The sequence below is a fragment of the Mya arenaria genome, chromosome 10 (assembly GCF_026914265.1).
Source record: "Mya arenaria isolate MELC-2E11 chromosome 10, ASM2691426v1".
NCBI classification, from domain to species: domain Eukaryota; kingdom Metazoa; phylum Mollusca; class Bivalvia; order Myida; family Myidae; genus Mya; species Mya arenaria.
In genome coordinates, this window is record NC_069131.1 from 32409100 (window position 1) to 32422563 (window position 13464).

At 34.3% G+C, this 13464-nt stretch overlaps 1 long non-coding RNA gene across 1 annotated transcript; it reads right to left on the minus strand.

The window, feature by feature from the left end:
* Positions 1-2973: 2973 nt before the first annotated feature.
* Positions 2974-8212, minus strand: LOC128206793 (uncharacterized). The gene is made up of 5 exons (XR_008256579.1): positions 8180-8212; positions 5644-7615; positions 5378-5489; positions 5029-5105; positions 2974-4182 (listed from the first exon to the last, which is right to left on the minus strand). It is a non-coding gene; the product is annotated as an uncharacterized LOC128206793 (long non-coding RNA).
* Positions 8213-13464: the final 5252 nt, after the last annotated feature.

A 13464-nucleotide genomic window follows, 5' to 3' on the forward strand; every position in this document is an offset into this window, starting at 1 on the left:
ACATTTTGACCAGAGGTAAATAGGAACAGTGAAACGCTCGTACGAGTAACGCTGATTGTAATGATGATATTTTAATAAAGTGTTAATTCAATAGCTCGCACTTTTAACATATGTCAAGTTGAAATGAGTCCACTTAGTGAAATGTTCAGTTTAGATTGTATTTTTTGAATAATGAAGTTTGCATTGACAGTTATGTAAGGATATCAAATCCCTGCCTAAGGTAGAAATGTATTCATTTCGTTTATTACAACACTGAAAAGAAAGCGGAGATTTAAAGCGTAATAAATGTATCCAATTACTGAAGTTACCTGTTTAAACTTGTAACGAGATTTCCCATTGTTGAATAAGGAAGTTATGTTTAATCACGATTATACATCAGCAAGTTAAACTTTATAAACGTTAGGTTTTGAAAATACAGGTGTGCATCAATGTAGATAGCGTTGATACAATTTGATTGTCCAGCTCTTATCTTTAATCTTGTTTCATCATCTGAAACAGCATTATGAAGGTTTATAATTCCTTTTAACTATTCAATTAAACAACAAGTTTTATAAAAAGAAAAGCAACGTTCTTTTACACTTATCATAACACAAGTGATACCCGCAAAACATCAGAGAGTCTATTCTTATCATCGTACTGATAAATGCAAATATTCAGTTTGTCGTCTGCATCATAATTCAGTGTTTACTCATCTGTTTCTTTTAAATGGTACGGTCCCTCATAATCTTCTTATTTTACACATGCATGTATTTGTTCCAATTTGTTCCAACATTCCTTGATAACCTCTTGTTATATAGCCGATAACGTAAACATCATCTAGGTTCACATGATCCTGGCGTAGATGTCAAACCCTATATCTTAATATTTAAGAGTAAATTATATTTAAGATCAAACTCAAATACCCAGATAAAGCTAAACAAAATAATGCAACTGAATTTCCTGAGCATGGACCAATTCATTTGCTTCTCTTTTTGTCATATTATTCGGTAGACAAGCGCCAAGGAAGGACTGGTGGGTTGTGTTGGAGAGTGAGTGAGTGAGTGAGTGAGTGAGTGAGTGAGTGAGTGAGTGAGTGAGTGAGTGAGTGAGTGAGTGAGTGAGTGAGTGAGTGAGTGAGTGAGTGAGTGAGTGAGTGAGTGAGTGAGTGAGTGAGTGAGTGAGTGAGTGAGTGAGTGAGTGAGTGAGTGAGTGAGTGAGTGAGTGAGTGAGTGAGTGAGTGAGTGAGTGAGTGAGTGAGTGAGTGAGTGAGTGAGTGAGTGAGTGAGTGAGTGAGTGAGTGAGTGAGTGAGTGAGTGAGTGAGTGAGTGAGTGAGTGAGTGAGTGAGTGAGTGAGTGAGTGAGTGAGTGAGTGAGTGAGTGAGTGAGTGAGTGAGTGAGTGAGTGAGTGAGTGAGTGAGTGAGTGAGTGAGTGAGTGAGTGAGTGAGTGAGTGAGTGAGTGAGTGAGTGAGTGAGTGAGTGAGTGAGTGAGTGAGTGAGTGAGTGAGTGAGTGAGTGAGTGAGTGAGTGAGTGAGTGAGTGAGTGAGTGAGTGAGTGAGTGAGTGAGGGAGGGAGGGAGGAGCGAGCGAGCGAGCGAGCGAGCGAGCGAGTGAGCGTACGAGTGAGTGAGTTACCATTATTGATTCATTTATTTCTAAGGAAAAATGGCGAATAGTTGACCTTTTTCGTTATTATTGGTTTGTATTTTTAAGTATGTTAAGGCCCTCACTTTCCATGCGCAAACTACACATGCAGTGTAATTATTTGATTAATGACCAGCCAAGATTGATAACTCGGTGGATGATATGCAAAACAAAAGCATGCGTGCAACAACCATATCTTCTAATGCCTGGAATAAAGACGTTTTTCGTGCAACAAGATCAGTTTACTTGTGAGGAACAAAAACAACAACACTGTTCCCTTGCGTGCCACAACAAAGTCACTTAATCTTCAAGGAACTACTCAAAAGTTACGTATTGGTTTACATTTACTGACATTCAATACCTTTCGCTTTTATTCCTGAAGGAAACTCGAAGCAACTTTTGGTTAATTAGTGTTGAATTGTGCGCAATTTCAAAAAGCTTTTTGCACAAAGTTTTGTGAACGGCAACATGGTTTTCCAATATATTGTATTCAAGTACAAAAGTGACATATTATACAATTATTTTAAGAGATTAGCATTTATTCTATTAATAATCAATTCTCATATGTTAATTAAGAATACTTAATATTGCATCTGTCAGATTCACCATGAGATTTAACCAAATGTTCGATCGAAACATAAAACATTATGCCCTACATTAGGCAGTGTTAACAAAGGCAAAATAACGACGGACATGTGTAACGGCGATAACTGCCTAAATGCTTTGTATTCATTTAAGACTAACAGTCAGCAAACTATGTGTGTTCCTGTGATAGCGGAGAGCATATTCTGCTATCGGGGAACCAAATCGAAAGGAAAGTATATTATTAGCGTACCCAAAAACCTAAAAATTTGAACTAATTCGTGCTTAAGATATTGTTAATTAAGCATTGGTTAGCCATTTTGTTAGTATGCAACGTGAAAGGAATTTTGCTGATTCCTTCGTTATCATTTTGAATACATAATTACTGTGTAAGTAGTTACTTTGTTTAATTTAAGGTGAAACCACGAGCTATGGTATAAGTCATCATCTAGCTGAATGTATATAAAGGACAGAACAATGAAATCATTTTATTTCAATTTTTCAGAATTTACACACGCACGTTAACCTATGTACGGCACATTTATGTCCATTTAACGGTAGAATAGTAGTTGCTAGAGGTGACTGTCGATCTATTGATATAGTAAAAAACAAATACTTCGAAGAAGCTGTCAAAATAGTATTTCTTTTCGATTTTTTGACAAAAACATATTTTTCGTAGATCCGTCCTAATCTTTATAACGTGATATGGCCCATGAAGACAATAATACACTTACGTTTATTGAGGCATATATCTCACAACATGAGAAGAAACAAATATAGTTTACTGTACATTACTTATCAATAATATTACAACTGTACAATCATTTCAATCTTTATTTCAACATTGAAAAGCAGAGGGATAAACTTGTTTTAACATTGACTATAAATGATGATTATAGTTGAAGACTAAATCTATATGATCTGTATGACATTGACTATAAATGATGAATATAGTTGAAGACTATATCTATATGATCTGTATGACATTGATTATAAATGATGACTATAGTTGAAGACTATATCTATATGATCTGTATGATCTAATACCAATGATATAAAGCCATACGGCCATGCTAGACTTATTTGAAATCGGATCCTATGATTTAAAAAAAACACCTTCTTGAAAACAAATTGATTTCAAATGTTTGAATTTATTTTGAATCGAGACGTTAACTTTTTATATCCCGTATTTTAATTAATTAATACATTAGGAACCAATACCAATGTTGTTTAAATTATTATTTAGTTTTATTATGAATTTATGATGAGAACTAAATGCTTAATGTTTAATTGCAGAATATTTTAGTAATATTGGCAACCTCTATTAGATCTCACTGGCTTCTGCAGATTAATACGATTAATATCAAGAAACTATGAAATTTAAATTGAGTTTGAGGCCTGTGTTTGTTGTCGTTGGAGTCGATTAAAGGATGTTACACTGATTGTGCATGTCTTTTGGATGTATTTCATAGTTCAAACTGAAAGGAATTATAGTTAAAACGACGAATAAGAATTCCTACGTCGAAGGATTTTAGCTGATATTTGATATATTTCTTTTATTTGCATTGAGTTGTATGTAGTCTGCAGTCTTGTGTATGTATTTCGTTGTCCTTGGTGATAATAAGGCTACGCCCATGGTGGGCATTTATCATTTCAATAACTTTAACTTTGCACACTATAAAAGACAATGTTTCGCATAGACACAAATTGAAGATGCGTCTGCGCTTTGGATAAAAACAGTCAACTGTAAGAACATGTTATTACAAATTTTAGTACCCAGTTCATACACAAGAAGCATAACAAATCAAATAATACACATGACCATGAACTTAAAGGTAGAAACAGGAAGTTTTGTCACATTTAGATATCCACACGTTCGTATTCCGTGTTGTTTGTTTGAAGTTCAGTGTACGTGTCTTCTTGTACTCCAGCCGTTGTATTGTGTCGATCGCTCAATTGTTGATAGTGCCTTTCTTGCTCTGAAATAAACAGAATACATGAAGCAATGTTGTTGATTTTAAGAGAACTCTAATTTGATGTGAACACAATCAGTATAATTGTACATTTTATAAGGTTTTAAGAAAGTGTTCATGATTGGATTCAAACCCAAAACTTCTTTAGTGCGATTCTGTTTTTTACAGATTTAATTTTATTTTCAAATCTAGAGTTACGAATACAAAGAAAGTTATAAGCCTTGGTTAAATGTAATAAGGGCTAGGTCGCGGTTTTTTAAGATAACACGAGTAATTTGAGTTTTCAGTGGTCATTTGGTCATTCAGCTTCGGACAATCAAACTGATCAGAGGTATATTTTTTATAGATATTGCACATGCTTGTATGATATTTTCCAATGTTTCTTAAACATGATCCAATTGACATGTAGTTTGTTATTTGAAGACGCAATTAACACAATTTTACGATTTATTAACGATTGATAAATATAGGTCATGCTGTTGCATGTAATTGACAGTACTATGCAATGATATTTATTATGTAAGTATAATTGGATATCACAAAAATCAGTTTGATTCTCAAACGCTTATTCGAACACAGTCAATGTATTTCAAACAAATGTTTTAGTAGTTTTGTAGGTCAATGTTATAATATTATCAAGATAAGTGAATGAAGTTGCAATAAAGACACTAAACTAATCAACTCTTAAAATAAGTTTAGTGGTATACCTGCAAATTATCATGGATACACTCTTGCTGTTCGCGTTAATTGAGTAAGGTTAACATAAAGAAAAATCAAAGTTTTGCAATTCTTATAAACATGATTTTAAATGTTCAAATTATAAAAATATAAAACACTATATCTCACTTATACCTTCTATTATAAACGGATTAGGGTCACGAATTTGAAGCTGGCTTCCACTTTCAGATTGTTTCTCTTTTAGTTTTCTCCTTTCATGCAAAGAAAATGGAAGTATGCAATTTAGTAACATTCCTTTGAAATAATCATGTACTTTTACTGATCTTGTTTTCTTCAATAATATGGACACAACCTTAAGTTGGCTACAATACAGATTAATTAATATCATAAAAATGCTCTTGAAATGATAATTTACATACAGGTAAATGCTATCTTGTTTAAATGAAGAATATATAAAAAAAGGTATCAAACGTATTAAATATCAAACATCTATACTGTTTTCTTAACAGTATATTGAACAGACCTTTGTATGCACAGAACACTTCCAATAATCACAAAGATAATTGTGCTTGCACCACCTACAGCTCCTCCGATTATCCCACCAGCATATAAATTGCCTGTATTCGCCGTTGTGGCTGAAATTATGATGTGTTATTGGAATAAACAAGCAGGCAGTTCTGTTTGAACATCAACATCTTAAAATTCATCTAAATAACTTAAACATTGCAGATATTCAAAATGACAATGTTTGACAAACAGTTTTGAATAAAACCAATATCATTCACTTACCATTGTTACAGGTGAGCCCTTTGTATCCTTCAATGCATCCATGTAGACATCTACCATAATTGTCACATCTTGTTATGTTTGGTACGGATGCGCATGTCGATGGGCAAACTAAATCGCATTTGTCGGCGTAATAGTTGCGAATACAACCTTGGAGGCACCGACCTGATTTAGCATCTATTCACATATTTTGTTGACACAGGTTTCACTACATTGTATTGCACAGTAATTCCCAACGCTGATTAAAGAGTTGTTTACACACTGTGTACATGTTCCATTCTCCTGTAGACATGATGTGCAAGAAGGATGGCATGAATTGTCGCAGTTATGACCCCAGTACTGCTCATCGCAACCTTGAAGACACTTGCCTGTTTTAGCATCACATTCTTTGTTAAAACATGTATCACTGCATCGTCTTGCACATACACTTTCTGTGTTTGGTGAGAACCCGCTTTCACAAATAACACAGAACTGCTCAACCTGACTACATTTTATACAATTCACATCGTGATCTATACATAAATCTGAACAGTCTGCACCGGTATATCCGTCATCACAACCATTTAAGCACTGGTCTTCTGACACGCACTGTCCATTTCTGCAATTTGTGCTACACTCACAGCATGTACCATTATATGTATAAAACGAGTCATTGAGGCATGATGGGCAGTTCAAGTAGTCAACACAGTATTTTTTGTTACATTTGCAGTATTTGCTTTCGATTTCGAAACCATTAGTACACCCATTGCATGCTTCACTGTTTAATTCACATTGACAGTTTGGTAGACATTTACAAGAAGGTCCGCTATATCCACCGAAACATGATAAACAGTGTGTAGAATTAGTCTGAGAACATGCTTTACAAATGCTATCACATTTGTCATTGCAAGCGGCGGCTGTAAATCTATCCATACAACCATCTGTACAGAGGCCACAGCATTTATCACAATGTGATCCTAAACAATTAGCCGAGCATTGGTGTGTGCAGTCTAAACCAAAAAAACCTTCTTTACACGCTAAACAGTTTTCAATTGAAGAGCAATTATAGCAACGATCCGGACAAAATGAGTTGCAATAATTTCCAAAATAGCCGTCGTTACAAATATCACATATTGCACCTTTGTAGTTGTATTCACAAATGCATGTGCCATCGTCTTTGTTACAGATGTTTCCTGTACAACCTAGCCCGCATGGTTTATCACAGGAATCACCATAATGTCCTACAACAGAGGTTTCGCACCTTGCACCGGTGAAATTGGATAAACAGTCGCAAGTCCCGTCTCTATTGCACGTTCCATTGATGCAACCATTTGTACATGGAGTGGCGCAGTTGTCGCCGTAATATCCAGGTATTAAATTCTCAAAGTTGCTTCCGGTAAATTGCGAATGGCATGAACAGTGACCTTCATTGTTGCAAATGTTCTTACAGCCTACGGAACACGATTTTGAACAAAAAGAAGAGAAGTCAAAATAACCAGCCTTACAGGAAATACAATTGGTTGAATTTGTGCATCCACAATTATCGTTGATACAATCATCATTGCAAAGTTCCCCATATTTTCCTAGTACACATTGTCACATTTATTTCCTTTAAAATGTTCCACACAGTCGCATGAGCCAGTATCATTGCATTTTTCCTCAATGCATCCTTTTGAACAAGCCGAATTGCAATGTTGGCTTACATCGTAAAATACATCAAGGAAATAATCACAATCGGTTTGAGCACACGCGCAGTTTCTGTATTCACAGGCATTTGAACACTCGTCAGATGGTGCGTAAAATCCTGGCTTACATATTAGACACAAACCGTCCATTTGGTTACAAGACTGACAGTGTTCTGAGCAGGGCCACATGCAGCGGGCCTGATGATATCCATCTTTGCAGCCATCCTTACACGCCTGGTCATAGCCAAAGTAATCCCCGCATATGTCATTCAGGCAGCACTGGCATCGACCAGGACATGAGTCACATTTAGCTGGAAATCAATTTAAGTTCAACAAAATATTTGATTTTTTTAAACAATGTCCAGTGCGAGAGTGAGTGAGTGAGAAATCGAGCGCGTGAGTGAGTGAGTGAGTGAGTGAGTGAGTGAGTGAGTGAGTGAGTGAGTGAGTGAGTGAGTGAGTGAGTGAGTGAGTGAGTGAGTGAGTGAGTGAGTGAGTGAGTGAGTGAGTGAGTGAGTGAGTGAGTGAGTGAGTGAGTGAGTGAGTGAGTGAGTGAGTGAGTGAGTGAGTGAGTGAGTGAGTGAGTGAGTGAGTGAGTGAGTGAGTGAGTGAGTGAGTGAGTGAGTGAGTGAGTGAGTGAGTGAGTGAGTGAGTGAGTGAGTGAGTGAGTGAGTGAGTGAGTGAGTGAGTGAGTGAGTGAGTGAGTGAGTGAGTGAGTGAGTGAGTGAGTGAGTGAGTGAGTGAGTGAGTGAGTGAGTGAGTGAATAGATTTAGTAATCAATTGTTAAAGAAATAAGCTGCTTAAAGTGCGCATCGATTAAAGGCATTTAAATTTATTACATAATTTCCTAAAAGTGAAATAATGTTATAAATACCTGGCAACAGCAACAGCAAAATAAATGCAATCTGAAATTTTAAAATCAAACAGCTATTTAAAATTTCGTAACGATAAACATATTTGTATCAGAGATAAAACTACAGATATGAAGTATGTTCTTATCTTTTCGGTTAAACAGTTATATGGCCCTTTTCACATTTAAAGGTAGTTGACCTGCGTTGGACCATTAATGTATTAATAAGGATAATTGAATGTTAAAACAGTATATTTAAGATCATATTTATTTAAAATCATTTGTCGTCTAGGCATTTAAATATCATACATTATATTTTCATTTAAATAATACTTTTAACTGAATTATCTGTAAGTAAACCATTCATGATTGGACAAAACAGCAAATATTATGAACAGACTAATTGCCAAATTGATATAAGGTGTGTTTAAATGTAACTTGTAACAACAACAGTATTGTGAATATATATTATCAAAATGTTAATATTCATTCATAAACTAATACATATATATATATACAATACTTTTAAACATTCCATTATTTTCTACTGTTTGCAGACACATAATAGTAAATAAGACACTTAACATCAGTCGATAACCGTCGTACCGCTTTACGCTTGAACTACTGGTTTAACTTCCTCAATGTTTCGAATAACAATGAACGTATTTCAACTTTTAACAGTTTAGCTATTAACATATAAATGCGTTATTTGAGAGGCCATATTCACCCACATAAAACGGCAAGAAGCGTGAGTAAAATTCGTCTATCAATCGCTAAGGTATCTGTTTTGTTATTTTTAATTCTGGCTCCAGCTTAACACATACTTATACTTTTTAATAATCTTACATAGTATGGAATATCCATCATCATAAAATGTGAAGGCATATGTATTTTATACTTCGAAGTCGGACTTTCGCATATCGGGAGATCAGCTGTAGCCCACTATTCACGCGTTCCTCTCGAACAGACATAATAAGAACAGGTTAGGTCATTCTGACTCACGGACAATCAATATCTTACTTACTTACTCACCATGAATGTGATATTATATGTTTATGATACATTCTAATTTAACGACTTTAAAGCGATAATAACATAAGGCATCGCTCAAAAGTGCGAACATTTTAACTTGAATTTTATTAATGACGTCACTTTAAGAGTTATAACACTTGTTATACATCTAATCTATATAATCTCGTTTATAGTGCACTAGACATACACACGATTATATCAAGTTAGACCATAACGTGTATTAAAGATTGCTCAAACATATGTCCTTCGCTCTCGACCACGTTCCATAAATATCGAAACATATGATTCTATCAATATGTTGTATTTAACATGAACCTCTCGATGTTTTTTTCATGTTGTATAGCGCTATTTCAATGCTGTCATGGCATGGGTCTTCTCAGCGGGATAACATATACAAGTCATCCACATTTTACTCATCAATGTTACTGCCTTTAGTTATAGCTCATATACATTTATATCCTGTATATGCTAAATACATCAATATTTTCACAATTTAACGTTATAAATGTATAATTGATTCAAATTTAGGATTTATAGTATTTATTCCTGTCAAGCCTACACGAACGCTATTAAAGTGATTATTTGAGTTAAAACCTACCTTCATTAATGACATAAACGTAATAGGGTTTTGCTCTGAACAATGGATGGGCTCAAATTCATTGCCAGCAAAAATTATGGCGCTTATATTATAGAGTTTTAGCCGTAAATTGGCGGGAATCTACTTCCACGAAACATGATGTCATTGTAACCAAAAACGTTGGCGGTGCCAACCGAAATTATGGCAGTGCCAACAAATTGAATGGCAGTCTTGTGATCGCCAGAAAAAAATATTTTAAGAAAATAATGACAGCCATCTGAAAAAATACGCTACTGACGAAAAGAAAGAATTCGATCAAAGCATTAAGTCTATGAATATGAATATACAGCGGAAGATGCGCAGATTAACAAAATGCGGCCATATATATTTTACGAAGAAAAATGGAAACAGAAATGATATAACGGCGCAAAAGCGGTAAGAAAAACAAACGCATTATAACAAAATAATATCAAAGGAAATATTATTCAACGTTTAAGATCTTAGAGCAAGCTCAAGTTGAATATAGGTTTACTATATGCTAGCCATTACCGGGTGGAGTAAGGTCTATATAAAGAAATACAAGGAACCCATATAATTTAGTGAATCTACTTTTTGTTGCGTGCGATTTTTAAAAAGAAAACATACTTAACCACCATATCCATACCCACATCATGTACATATCAATAATCTCAACTGTAATCAGAAATAAGATATTGGTCAATTATCCCTTTGCAGATACCATTGCTTACGTTGGCCCACGACATGGCAATTACTTGTTGGTTTTGAGTTTTCAAATATATTGTATTTGTTTTTAATAAAAAAAATCCAGCCTTATCTACATGCTGTGTTAAATATTGTTTGCTGACCATCAAAAGCAGAACACAAACAGCATTAAGCAAATAAATCCAAGCATAACGTCATACAGCCCAAATGTGTTAGAAACATTAATGGAATGATCAATTTGCACCCAAAATTGCCTACGATGAAAATGACATGTTGGTTTTTAATTTTCAAATATGTTTTTTATGGAATAAAAGAATCCAATCTTATCTACATGTTGTGTTATATACACAGCACATAAACAACATTAAACAATCCAATCATAACGCCACAAAGCCCAAATGTGTTAGAAACATTAATAGAGTGATCAACTTTCACCAAATATTGCCTGATATACTTATTCGCACGTCAATTTTCTTCGCTCTCTACACTTTTCTTTGGCGCAAGAGTGTCCGAGGACAAATTATTCAACGTCTACAATTGAATTTACTTTTATTATTACATTATTGCACCTAATAAGTTCGTAAAATTATTTATAAAAACGACTTTTCGTTAAAAAACAAGATGGTTGTTACGCGTCTGTGTTTTTAATTTCGGATATTGTCTGTTTGTTACCGCCAAACCAAAATATAAGCTGACTTTAGTTCATTGTATAAGGGAAATAACGCTAGTCTTATCACAAGCCTGTTTAGGTTAACATTGTCCACGAAGTTTCCAGAACGTAGACAAAATATGCGTACATACTATCAAATGCACACTTTTAGATTATATTATTACAAACATTATTCAAGGTTGACCACAATCCCCAATAGAACCACGTCTAGAGGCCATTTGTTGTTTTTTTTGTGGGGGAAAGGGGGGGGGGTGGACGCACTGCCTTAAGTAGACCATACTCTTCCCCACTTCTTGGATAATTTAATTAATGCATATCTCGATGGTGATATTACATTCAAGAAGGTAGGATAATAAAATTAACTGTTTGATTTTATTTTGAAAAGAAAATAAGTAACTTCACCCACATGGCTGAACTGAAGTTTCCACGGTCGAACGTCACTGATTCATTACATATCACCTAAATGTTGCATTTTACACGAACACGATGTTAATAATGTATTGTCTCCTTAATATATTCAAAACCTGATGAAACAGCCCTTTTTGTACAAGTAAAAAGCAAATATCGACATCCAAATAGGACTTATTAATAGGTACGGCACTCTTAACCTGAGAAATTGAATGTGTACCGGACCGTATTGACTCGAGTGTATTAATTAAAACACGACGCATGCGGGTAAAGTAATAAGTTCGTACGATGGCGTCAAGGACAACGTTCAATAAATAGCGCGCGATATCAATGAAAACCACTCGGTAGTTATTGAAGGTTACGCCCGTTCATCTTGTTACCGTTCCGAAACAGGAGGTAGTGTGTAGGTAAACGCAAAGTAACCACTCTCAAACATGGTACAAATGACACATAGGTTATAGCAACTATCGACGAATATCTGATTATTTTGGACCAAAAAAACCCCTGGATATTTGTATAATATTATAATAATATAAATACTAAACTGCATTTCAATGTCAATTTTGCAACAAAACATTTGATATATGTGTTTTAAATGGCGTAATTGGTGTAATCGATCAGTAAATTCCTTTTTGTTCTCGTTTATTTAGTTAGCGCTAAAAGCTTATTGTAGAAACTCATTTAAATGAGTGGTTTTTACATCAAAGGAGAATAAAAAGCATCAAACTAGTCATATTGAAGAAGAATCTTTATTCAGTTACAGTTCGTACAACATATGTGATTAAATTAGGTCAAAATAAAGCATGATTATAACATTTCAAGAAATACAATGCAAGTCATATATTGTTGCAAAAATATATTACTCAACGCGTTGTAAAATGTATGTCATGCGAGTTTGAGTGGGAAGTGATATTTTTGTTCCATTAGACATGTTGTCCATTCCATATATATTGCATATGGTAATTAATGAGATTATCTTAAAAATACCAATAAAAAACGATAAAAAACATGAATTTATTTATTCTGCACATGGATCGATAATATTTTTTTATCATTTGAAAATTCATATTACAGATTATTTGAAGCACTTGTTTAGAAACATTAATAGTATATAAAATAAAAAAAAAAACATCAGCAAAATCAATTGGAACCCCAAAACAATCCTATACAAATACTAATATATTATCTGCAGTCAAAGTCATGCAAACCAGAAATACATAGGTGTAAACATTCATATCAATGGTCTTCTTTAAGCAAATCCTCTCTATGTACATCACATCTCGTCTATGGCATACCTATAAGCACATATAACACTGGAAGGCTGGATTAAATAAAGCAATTATTTTAACAAAAAAGACAACGTTCAACCTATTTAAAATGTTTCAAATTTATTGTTGATTCTACCAATTTCTCTAGCATACTTGAATAGGTATAGTAAACAAGATGATCATGATAAAGTATAATGCGTTCATAAAATATAAAGAAGTTACTACAGCCACTTCATCCACTTTACACAACGAGCGTAAAACCCGAGTGATGAAAGGTGTCAATCGGTTCGGTGCTTTTAGTTTTCTGTAACAAATTGTCAAGCTAACCCCACATACATTGGCGTGCATCGCACGTTTAGCTTACATATTCAACAATGCCTATCGGATAATTTTCTGATATAATAAAACATGGGGTAAAAAGACTTAAAAGCATAAATATATGCAAATATTTACAATGTTATTTACAACACATGCTCAATTTGCCATTATCAATACTAGCATTCTGTAGCGTATGTAATGTCGACTATACATAACATAATTGTAAAGTTTGCAAGTATAACTATGTCTACAAATATTGTACAGAACAGCTTAACTTGCCATCATATATCTGTCAAATGTTTATTCATGTGTT